The sequence below is a fragment of the Mchenga conophoros genome, linkage group LG12 (assembly GCF_057382185.1).
Source record: "Mchenga conophoros isolate Kocher_MC1m ecotype Shallow Benthic linkage group LG12, M_conophoros_male_GT1.1, whole genome shotgun sequence".
NCBI classification, from domain to species: Eukaryota; Metazoa; Chordata; class Actinopteri; order Cichliformes; family Cichlidae; genus Mchenga; species Mchenga conophoros.
This window is the reverse complement of record NC_140537.1, coordinates 34,649,326-34,660,785: the sequence shown is the minus strand read 5'-3', so window position 1 is coordinate 34,660,785 and position 11,460 is coordinate 34,649,326. Positions and strand designations below refer to the sequence as shown.

The 11,460-nt window shown below is 43.9% G+C and overlaps 1 long non-coding RNA gene across 4 annotated transcripts; it reads right to left on the bottom strand.

The window, feature by feature from the left end:
- Positions 1 to 55: 55 nt before the first annotated feature.
- On the bottom strand, positions 56 to 6,009 carry LOC146563103 (uncharacterized). 4 transcript variants are annotated; one of them, XR_014894720.1, is made up of 9 exons: positions 5,965 to 6,009; positions 5,153 to 5,232; positions 3,148 to 3,329; positions 2,575 to 3,049; positions 1,929 to 2,083; positions 1,568 to 1,676; positions 1,341 to 1,462; positions 1,043 to 1,198; positions 56 to 921 (listed from the first exon to the last, which is right to left on the bottom strand). It is a non-coding gene; the product is annotated as an uncharacterized LOC146563103 (long non-coding RNA). The 4 variants fall into 4 exon arrangements; XR_014894718.1 differs by having other exon boundaries at positions 56 to 1,198; XR_014894721.1 differs by having other exon boundaries at positions 56 to 1,198; positions 1,929 to 2,078.
- Between the last annotated feature and the right edge of the window lie 5,451 nt (positions 6,010 to 11,460).

The following is an 11,460-nucleotide window of genomic DNA, read 5'->3' as shown; positions in this document are numbered from 1 at the left end:
AGAAGGCAAATATATATCAGTATAAAACAATATTGAAGTAATGTCTTTACCCCCTGCAGCGTGTACACGCAATCACCTTATTCACTGTAGTAAACATGCACCGCTAGCTCAAGTGACTGACTGTCTCCATGGTTACATCGTATATTATTAGCTATGTAAACAGCTTCCAAAGATACCGCCATAGCTCTCTGCAGCTGTACTTTCACACTTTGCAAATCATTTCATGTTTTTGATCGTTATGAAGACAGAATATGTTTCTAAGGTCATGCTAGGCGGTTGCAATGGTGGTTGCTGTGGACTCGGGTGGACCGCGTCCGATTCCTGTTATTAGCTGTCCGCCGTAGGGAGGCTGCGTTCCACTTACAAGTAGTGACAGTCTGTCGTAACTCGAACTCAAACCCCGCTTTGTTCTTTAATTATAGGCCTTTTATAGCCGTTCATGACACGCACGCACACACACACATAAAGCACTTTGCCTCACCATGAGAATGCAACTTTACCTAACCTAACCTTAAAGTGTCTGATATAGGATAGAAAAATGAAGCAACCAGAGATTTAATGATGAAGACTCTGGGTTCTGTAGTTCACGTTTTACAGTCCTGAATGACTCTTTGCATATGATTTATTGAAGAGCAGTTTAGAATACACTTTACATTTAGACTGTTGCTGTTTCATTTTTTGCATTGTTGCCGTGTTATGTCATGAATAAGGTTCACCTGCTGGGGGTTTGATGGATCAGCTGGACAATACAGTCAAAGACAGACTTCATTCATCACATGCAAGAATCCTAGTTGGATTTTTGTTGTCACTCATGTTTTTGAACCAAATATTGAAAACAATTCTGACAGACTGGATACCTGGTCAGGTGTACATTACCTTTCACTCAAGCATCCCAGGACAGAGCCCTGCCCCACCATGAGCCTGGGTGGATACGTGGTTATTAATATAAAAGGACCGATACTGAATATGAATATTTCATGAAAATTGAATTATAATACAAATTAGTAATAAGGGTTTCTCTGTGCCCTTATCTACCCCATACTCAAAGAGCTGCGTGCAGAGAGGGTGACAGGAGAGGATGGCACTGAAGAGAAGATGCTCTGGTGATGTCACCATGAAGGAACAGCATCTGGCACGTGTTGCTGAAACATCCCAGTACGCTGGTGTAGTTTCCTCTCCAGCTGTTTGACATGTGACACTTGAACATTAAGGGGAAGAAGAAGAAACAGTGTTAGGTCAGGTGACCACATGGTTTCTAAAGTAACTGACAGGAAGTAACCAGGCCGTTAGAAATGGATGGCATGTGTTTAGAGTTACTGGAGTTGGGTAACTCTACTTACAAAAAGCAGAAGCACACAGATGACAGATCAGATGCTGAATGTTGCAGGAACATGCTCATGTGCGGTGGTCATTCAGTGCTGCTCCGGCAGGTTTGACAGTCCAAGACTGATATGCTGCCCATCTGAGAGTTTGAAAACACACATGCAAAGATTTATTTTGTATTACAGTCAAAGTTGGATGTTCATTTTTGTCCTTTAAAAATGTTTGTGTATTTGAAAGCACTAACATTTAAGGATGACTTGGATCGCCTCCTTTAAAGGGGAGACAAGTGTATCCACTGATCTACGTCACTTAAACTGGATGATGACTCCTCTCTCCCTCACTCAGAAACACTCCTAATATAACCAAGCAAATAAATAATATTGAAGATTTACTTACATCATTACAAAAACAGCAAAAACATCTCCCTTTGATTCTATTTCTTCATTCCTGCTGAACATCAGGCAACAAATATCCCAGAAAATCACAGTAAAATGTAAAGCACATATTTGCTCTGCTTTGTCTAACCTCTGCAGAACCTCTGTCAAGAAAAACATAACTGTAAGCATAAAACAAATATACAATTCATAACACGTCACTGGACAAACCTCGGTCAGTTGATTTCCTCTGTGCAGTGCACACAAACATCAGTCAGCAAGTCAAGGTGGTGAGATGGACTGGTGTCCTTTGTGACTCTCTTCTGAGGAAACACCACCGTCTCTCCACACCGTCACCATCTGTGAGCACAAACTGCTGCTCTGCTCTGCCAGTATGTAGGAATCACATATCAGACACAGGAGTGAAGAAACATTAGAGCTCAACTTTGGATACTTTAGATCTAAACAGATCAAAGTAGCTCTTAGTTTCAGCAATCAGACAAACAATGATACCAAACTGATTCTGTATGAATACAATATGGTATTTTCAATACAGGTGTCAAATTAATTTATTAAAACTAATACAGATATATGTACATTTTTTTTTGATAAATTAGTTTGCTAAATTATAAGAATATATATATATATATATATATATATATATATATTTCATTTAACAATTGCAACTGAAAGAAATTAAATATTGAACAAAAATATATTGTCACATTCTGAGCATGCTCAGCACGCTGACAGACTTGAAGTTGCTACAGATTTTAAGTGATAATTATAGGGAAGAAACTTCTCTTTTTCATCCGTTTAATCAAACATTTGATGCCTCAGCTGTCTCAGTCTATAGCGTTCTGCAACTACAACTAACCTGAAGCTTGGATTTGGCTGCAGGTGCCCCTGTACATCCTTCTCAACATGTGGGTACCATTTAATCACACTTCTTCCTGAGCTTTGCTTCATCACAAGACCAAAGGTGGCATCCCGTGTCATCATCCAGAAGAAACATTTGAAGAAACATCATGGAGAAGAAACATTTACGCACCTCCTGGTTTTGTTTTCTGATCCTGCGAAAAGACTGAGGACAACAAAACCCAGAGAACACGAGATACACAACATCCAACATTCAGACTCAACAGCCTCCATAAATGAAGACCACCGCGTTTGTTCAGTTATAGTAGATATAAGCATACTTCACATTACTGGGTATGAATAATAATGAGGAGGCAAACTTTGAAGATGCAGAGCATGATGTCCCACCATCAGACTGTAAACAAACATCCACCAGGCTTCTTTGTTGCCAAAATTGATGATTCTCCCATCAGGGATCAGTAGCGTGTATTAACCTGTGGTATAAGCAGCAGTCACTGAAATATTACTGTTTCAGATAAGAAATCTAGCACATAAAAACCAGGGTGGGAGGAATCTCTGCCAACTGACTTACCTCTGCAAGTGTGAAGCTCAACAAAAATCTGACTCTCCAGTCACAGACAAACAAAAAACTCCAGCTGGGAGATAGAAAACGCTGTCTGGGTCTTGCGGGATGTTGCTGGTCAGAGTCCACACATTAGCAGAGTGCTTCTTGGTCCCACTGACCCATGTGGACAGTGACTGTGGAGAACTGTTCTGGAAAACAGAGAAGAGAATTAAAATAACAAAAAGCCAAACAGGATTTCCACAAAGACTCTCTTGGAATCAGCAATCAAAAAATCACTGGTTCATATTTAAATTAAATATGACCAGGTTCCTCAAATGTACGCAGTTCAGATCTGATTTAATTTAATTTCCTTCACACAGCACATTCGTCCAGGCTGACAGGTAAACATGGACTTAATCTCAGGTAACATGACTCATAGTAGAGATTCAGTAAGAAAGATTGCAGGCTCTAATATTATTACCACACAATCCAAGGACACACCAACAGCTCAGATTTCTAGAACTATTTAAAGAAATGTCTTCTGAATATTCAATTCAGGTTCGCAGTGGGAGGGTGGGGGGTGTTGTGGAATTTTTTAAATAAAGTCTGCAACACAGAAAGAGCTGTGATCAAGCTATTTATTACTGCACCAGCACACATCAAACATCACAGTTCACAGTCAGCGCTGCCACAGAAGTTGTGCTCCTACTCCATTATGCATTCCAAGGAAGAGGGAGGAAGTTACAAACTGATCCTACCACACTTCACGTGTCTCGCTATGAAACCTAACAGATCAATGGTTAAGCTGTTTTGTGCCCTTGGCCTTATCAGCACCTGTAAAGGGAGTTGTTTTCTCAAACTGCTGACGGTGAAGTAAGTTCATCTAGTTTTAGAAACTTTCACTGAACAGTAACAGCGTCACAACTAAGCATATGCATAAGCACTTAAATACTTTAAATGAGAATAACAGAAAATTTCTATTACAGAGGCTAGAGCCTGTCCCAGTAGTCATAGGTAGAGCACACCTGGACAGGTCACCAGTCTGTCAGAGGACTAACACAGAGACAGACATCAGAGTAACAAATCTATTTAAAATTAATGTAAGTTTGCTGCAGCTGTATGTATGAACATGTGTTTCTGTGCTCACAGTTCACCTCTCAGGAACCTGCAGTTGACTTTTAGTCAACTTTAAACAGACCTCACAAAAGGCTGATGTGGCTGGATCAGTAGTCTGATTTAAGTACTATACCTTTGGCCAGGGATTAATCTGGTACATCGCTTCACTGCAGTCTTACGTATTTTCCCCACACCTGAATAAAAAATACTGATATATACAAATAACAGCTTCAGCTGATGCAGCCTGACTCAATCCTAAATGTTCAGCACACAGAGGTACCGTTTAAAGTTTAGTGTTAACCTGAGTCACTGATCATTTGCAGTATTACAGAGTCTGGCAGTCTTTGCATGATGTCCACGTCACTGTAAGTTTCTAGCTGACTCTCAGGTGTGACAGGTGTGCCAGCAGGAAAGAGTAATAATAACCTGCATCCTGAGGTTTGTCATGCAGGATTAAAGGAGCCAGGCTTTGTTCACACAGCTAGGATTGTATTTTACACTGACCCTGGGTCAGTATAAGTATCATACAGTTTAAACGAAGCACTGAAACTTGCACATATTTATTATAGATGCACTGAAGCTAATCGAGATATTTGCTGTCAATCTGTGGCTGCGATTAAACACTTTACTGAAAACTTTATTAACTAGTAACTTCATCAGTCATGACAGAAGCTAATATTTCTGTGCTAACATCGTTTAAACAGTAACAGCTTTACTCCAATATAAGCTAACGTTTACACCGTAACTTTAAGCTAGCACCATAAAGACGGTAAAACACGTAATAATATCTACAAATGCATCTTAAAGCTGTTATATTAGCACTCGGTGTATTACTAACATAACCACATTAACATTACTGACACTCGCTGACTTTTAATAGTCATTCTATAAATGCTGTCCGTTTAAATGGTCTTACCTGTAAACACTGCTGTATCCACCGGATTCCAGCCAGAGTGGATTCTGGAGTCTTCCACGCTCCTGTTAGTGATCCTCCATCTGGATGGATGAGAACAACCTTCTGAACAATCTAGCAGGAGATGGCCTATATCTATGGGACTGATTTGTGCTAATAACGCCCATTGTATGGACTGATAACAGCCGAAGCGGGTGAATAAAGTCACCCAGTAGCTAGCTGTGCCATTACCCAGCATACATCACTCCCTCCATAAATGCAATAAACGACCACCGAGAACACTCACATTAACCTTTATCGAGTGGAAAAAAAGTTAGCTTGTTTATATTATGCTAACATAGCTGTGTCGCTAGCGGTCACGTAGCACATCATTATATACCAGCTAGCCCAACTTCAGTAACCCTACAAACGTCACTGCTGTTTAGTTTTCTGTCTTCATTTATGCTGGAAGTGATAGCAGAGTTGTACGTTTTAATTTGTTTCCAAAACCCCGCAGTCGGGACATGCTATATTTTATTTAGATAGAAGCTAGCGAGCTAACTCCCTGCTAACTTCTAACTCCGTTAAATGTCATAAATTCCGTTTTCATGGATGCCTGGATGTTAAACTCAATTGTTACACCGGGTAGAGCAGAACGCTGATCATTTTATTAAAGATGAAAGACTTTAGACAGTTTTTCAACTCTCAGTAATGCCATCGTTTGATATATGGACCTGCAGCGGAGTTTAGACCCAGACACGGCTACTGACGTCAGACTGAACAACTGTCTTCACGATCGTGAGATCTAACGTTGCAACCAAGTACAAAACACGTACGAATCATAGCTGAAGCTGTATCCTTTGTCTGGCCTACTGTCATGGCGGCGGGGGGCGTGGCCCGCCTCCTGTGACATCAGGTCCAAAGCCCTATTCGGCTTACAGGATGATGACGTCACATATATTTAGAATCTTACAACAAATTTGGTCCTATGATGCTTTAATCCGTTGATCCGCAAAAGTCTATAAATAGGGGTGAAGAGCAATGACTTTTAGTTAATTAATTGCAGCATTTATGTTAGCAGAATTGAAACATTCACCAAAGAGGTATTTTGAAACACCTGGATCCTTTTTGGAGTAGCTGTTTACAGATTCCAACATGTCTCAGAGGAAACAACCCTACAGATTTCTAAGGTAAGTTTTCTTTCTTTTTTTCTGTTTTTAGGTTATTCACTGACAGAATAAGAATCACACAAGCTCACCTCTAGACAGCTGCCCTGCATGGTTTGAAGCAAAGTTTTCTTTCTTATTTCTCTTGTTCTTGTATATTTATAATTATTTATATATTTTCATGTAGGTAATGTCCTCAAGTTCTGTATAACCACTTTTTCCTCTCTCTGTATTTGTCTCTTTCAAACAGGTGCCGGTCCTCACCTCTGCAGTGCTGCCGTCTCCTGTAGCGCTGCATGGTTCTAAGCTAAGTTTCCTTTCCTTTTTCTGTTCTCTTAGTTTTTGTCTTCAGGTTTGAAGTGTCTGTGTTGTGCAGCTGGTCTGGTCTGTCTCTAGACAGTTCAGGCTGCACCCACCAGTAAATGGTGGAGGCTCACAGCGACATACTCAACACACAAGTTTCTGAACTCTGCATGAGGGTTTCTCCGACGAAGTGAGGGCCGTGAGGCACAGCTCCCCGTCCCCCGGTGACCCTGCTAGGTCCACCTTCTTAGGGAAACCCTCTGCAGAGGAGCCGACAGAGCCAGGAACTTGTGAGTTGTGTGTGTCCACTCAGGCATCATTCATGCTTGTTCTGTAGGCAGTTCCTGTCAGAAGGAGGAGGCACAGCAGGAGCGTCGGGGGGCGGAAGACGGTGCCTCAGTGCCTCTCTCCTTCGGACATTGTTAAAGAAAACCCAACAAATTTATAATTATTTTTAAATATTTACATGTAGGTAATGTCCTCAAGTTCTGTATAACCACTTTTTCCTCTCTCTGTGTTTGTTTCTCGTCTGTTGTTGTGTGTGTTTGTGTGTATTTGTCTCTTTCAAACAGGTGCCGGTCCTCACCTCTGCAGTGCTGCCGTCTCCTGTAGCGCTGCATGGTTCTAAGCTAAGTTTCCTTTCCTTTTTCTGTTCTCTTAGATTTGTCCTCAGGTTTGAAGTGTCTGTGTTGTGCAGCTGGTCTGGTCTGTCTCTAGACAGTTCAGGCTGCACCCACCAGTAAATGGTGGAGGCTCACAGCGACATACTCAACACACAAGTTTCTGAACTCTGCATGAGGGTTTCTCCGACGAAGTGAGGGCCGTGAGGCACAGCTCCCCGTCCCCCGGTGACCCTGCTAGGTCCACCTTCTTAGGGAAACCCTCTGCAGAGGAGCTGACAGAGCCAGGAACTTGTGAGTTGTGTGTGTCCACTCAGGCATCATTCATGCTTGTTCTGTAGGCAGTTCCTGTCAGAAGGAGGAGGCACAGCAGGAGCGTCGGGGGGCGGAAGACGGTGCCTCAGTGCCTCTCTCCTTCTGACATTGTTAAAGAAAACCCAACAAATTTATAATTATTTATATATTTACATGTAGGTAATGTCCTCAAGTTCTGTATAACCACTTTTTCCTCTCTCTGTGTTTGTTTCTCGTCTGTTGTTGTGTGTGTTTGTGTGTATTTGTCTCTTTCAAACAGGTGCCGGTCCTCACCTCTGCAGTGCTGCCGTCTCCTGTAGCGCTGCATGGTTCTAAGCTAAGTTTCCTTTCCTTTTTCTGTTCTCTTAGTTTTTGTCTTCAGGTTTGAAGTGTCTGTGTTGTGCAGCTGGTCTGGTCTGTCTCTAGACAGTTCAGGCTGCACCCACCAGGAAATGGTGGAGGCTCACAGCGACATACTCAACACACAAGTTTCTGAACTCTGCATGAGGGTTTCTCCGACGAAGTGAGGGCCGTGAGGCACAGCTCCCCGTCCCCCGGTGACCCTGCTAGGTCCACCTTCTTAGGGAAACCCTCTGCAGAGGAGCCGACAGAGCCAGGAACTTGTGAGTTGTGTGTGTCCACTCAGGCATCATTCATGCTTGTTCTGTAGGCAGTTCCTGTCAGAAGGAGGAGGCACAGCAGGAGCGTCGGGGGGCGGAAGACGGTGCCTCAGTGCCTCTCTCCTTCTGACATTGTTAAAGAAAACCCAACAAATTTATAATTATTTATATATTTACATGTAGGTAATGTCCTCAAGTTCTGTATAACCACTTTTTCCTCTCTCTGTGTTTGTTTCTCGTCTGTTGTTGTGTGTGTTTGTGTGTATTTGTCTCTTTCAAACAGGTGCCAGTCCTCACCTCTGCAGTGCTGCCGTCTCCTGTAGCGCTGCATGGTTCTAAGCTAAGTTTCCTTTCCTTTTTCTGTTCTCTTAGATTTGTCCTCAGGTTTGAAGTGTCTGTGTTGTGCAGCTGGTCTGGTCTGTCTCTAGACAGTTCAGGCTGCACCCACCAGTAAATGGTGGAGGCTCACAAAGACATACTCAACACACAAGTTTCTGAACTCTGCATGAGGGTTTCTCCGACGAAGTGAGGGCCGTGAGGCACAGCTCCCCGTCCCCCGGTGACCCTGCTAGGTCCACCTTCTTAGGGAAACCCTCTGCAGAGGAGCCGACAGAGCCAGGAACTTGTGAGTTGTGTGTGTCCACTCAGGCATCATTCATGCTTGTTCTGTAGGCAGTTCCTGTCAGAAGGAGGAGGCACAGCAGGAGCGTCGGGGGGCGGAAGACGGTGCCTCAGTGCCTCTCTCCTTCTGACATTGTTAAAGAAAACCCAACAAATTTATAATTATTTATATATTTACATGTAGGTAATGTCCTCAAGTTCTGTATAACCACTTTTTCCTCTCTCTGTGTTTGTTTCTCGTCTGTTGTTGTGTGTGTTTGTGTGTATTTGTCTCTTTCAAACAGGTGCCGGTCCTCACCTCTGCAGTGCTGCCGTCTCCTGTAGCGCTGCATGGTTCTAAGCTAAGTTTCCTTTCCTTTTTCTGTTCTCTTAGTTTTTGTCTTCAGGTTTGAAGTGTCTGTGTTGTGCAGCTGGTCTGGTCTGTCTCTAGACAGTTCAGGCTGCACCCACCAGTAAATGGTGGAGGCTCACAGCGACATACTCAACACACAAGTTTCTGAACTCTGCATGAGGGTTTCTCCGACGAAGTGAGGGCCGTGAGGCACAGCTCCCCGTCCCCCGGTGACCCTGCTAGGTCCACCTTCTTAGGGAAACCCTCTGCAGAGGAGCTGACAGAGCCAGGAACTTGTGAGTTGTGTGTGTCCACTCAGGCATCATTCATGCTTGTTCTGTAGGCAGTTCCTGTCAGAAGGAGGAGGCACAGCAGGAGCGTCGGGGGGCGGAAGACGGTGCCTCAGTGCCTCTCTCCTTCTGACATTGTTAAAGAAAACCCAACAAATTTATAATTATTTATATATTTACATGTAGGTAATGTCCTCAAGTTCTGTATAACCACTTTTTCCTCTCTCTGTGTTTGTTTCTCGTCTGTTGTTGTGTGTGTTTGTGTGTATTTGTCTCTTTCAAACAGGTGCCGGTCCTCACCTCTGCAGTGCTGCCGTCTCCTGTAGCGCTGCATGGTTCTAAGCTAAGTTTCCTTTCCTTTTTCTGTTCTCTTAGTTTTTGTCCTCAGGTTTGAAGTGTCTGTGTTGTGCAGCTGGTCTGGTCTGTCTCTAGACAGTTCAGGCTGCACCCACCAGGAAATGGTGGAGGCTCACAGCGACATACTCAACACACAAGTTTCTGAACTCTGCATGAGGGTTTCTCCGACGAAGTGAGGGCCGTGAGGCACAGCTCCCCGTCCCCCGGTGACCCTGCTAGGTCCACCTTCTTAGGGAAACCCTCTGCAGAGGAGCCGACAGAGCCAGGAACTTCTGAGTTGTGTGTGTCCACTCAGGCATCATTCATACTTGTTCTGTAGGCAGTTCCTGTCAGAAGGAGGAGGCACAGCAGGAGCGTCGGGGGGCGGAAGACGGTGCCTCAGTGCCTCTCTCCTTCTGACATTGTTAAAGAAAACCCAACAAATTTATAATTATTTATATATTTACATGTAGGTAATGTCCTCAAGTTCTGTATAACCACTTTTTCCTCTCTCTGTGTTTGTTTCTCGTCTGTTGTTGTGTGTGTTTGTGTGTATTTGTCTCTTTCAAACAGGTGCCGGTCCTCACCTCTGCAGTGCTGCCGTCTCCTGTAGCGCTGCATGGTTCTAAGCTAAGTTTCCTTTCCTTTTTCTGTTCTCTTAGTTTTTGTCTTCAGGTTTGAAGTGTCTGTGTTGTGCAGCTGGTCTGGTCTGTCTCTAGACAGTTCAGGCTGCACCCACCAGTAAATGGTGGAGGCTCACAGCGACATACTCAACACACAAGTTTCTGAACTCTGCATGAGGGTTTCTCCGACGAAGTGAGGGCCGTGAGGCACAGCTCCCCGTCCCCCGGTGACCCTGCTAGGTCCACCTTCTTAGGGAAACCCTCTGCAGAGGAGCCGACAGAGCCAGGAACTTGTGAGTTGTGTGTGTCCACTCAGGCATCATTCATGCTTGTTCTGTAGGCAGTTCCTGTCAGAAGGAGGAGGCACAGCAGGAGCGTCGGGGGGCGGAAGACGGTGCCTCAGTGCCTCTCTCCTTCTGACATTGTTAAAGAAAACCCAACAAATTTATAATTATTTATATATTTACATGTAGGTAATGTCCTCAAGTTCTGTATAACCACTTTTTCCTCTCTCTGTGTTTGTTTCTCGTCTGTTGTTGTGTGTGTTTGTGTGTATTTGTCTCTTTCAAACAGGTGCCGGTCCTCACCTCTGCAGTGCTGCCGTCTCCTGTAGCGCTGCATGGTTCTAAGCTAAGTTTCCTTTCCTTTTTCTGTTCTCTTAGATTTGTCCTCAGGTTTGAAGTGTCTGTGTTGTGCAGCTGGTCTGGTCTGTCTCTAGACAGTTCAGGCTGCACCCACCAGTAAATGGTGGAGGCTCACAAAGACATACTCAACACACAAGTTTCTGAACTCTGTATGAGGGTTTCTCCGACGAAGTGAGGGCCGTGAGGCACAGCTCCCCGTCCCCCGGTGACCCTGCTAGGTCCACCTTCTTAGGGAAACCCTCTGCAGAGGAGCCGACAGAGCCAGGAACTTGTGAGTTGTGTGTGTCCACTCAGGCATCATTCATGCTTGTTCTGTAGGCAGTTCCTGTCAGAAGGAGGAGGCACAGCAGGAGCGTCGGGGGGCGGAAGACGGTGCCTCAGTGCCTCTCTCCTTCTGACATTGTTAAAGAAAACCCAACAAATTTATAATTATTTATATATTTACATGTAGGTAATGTCCTCAAGTTCTGTATAACCACTTTTT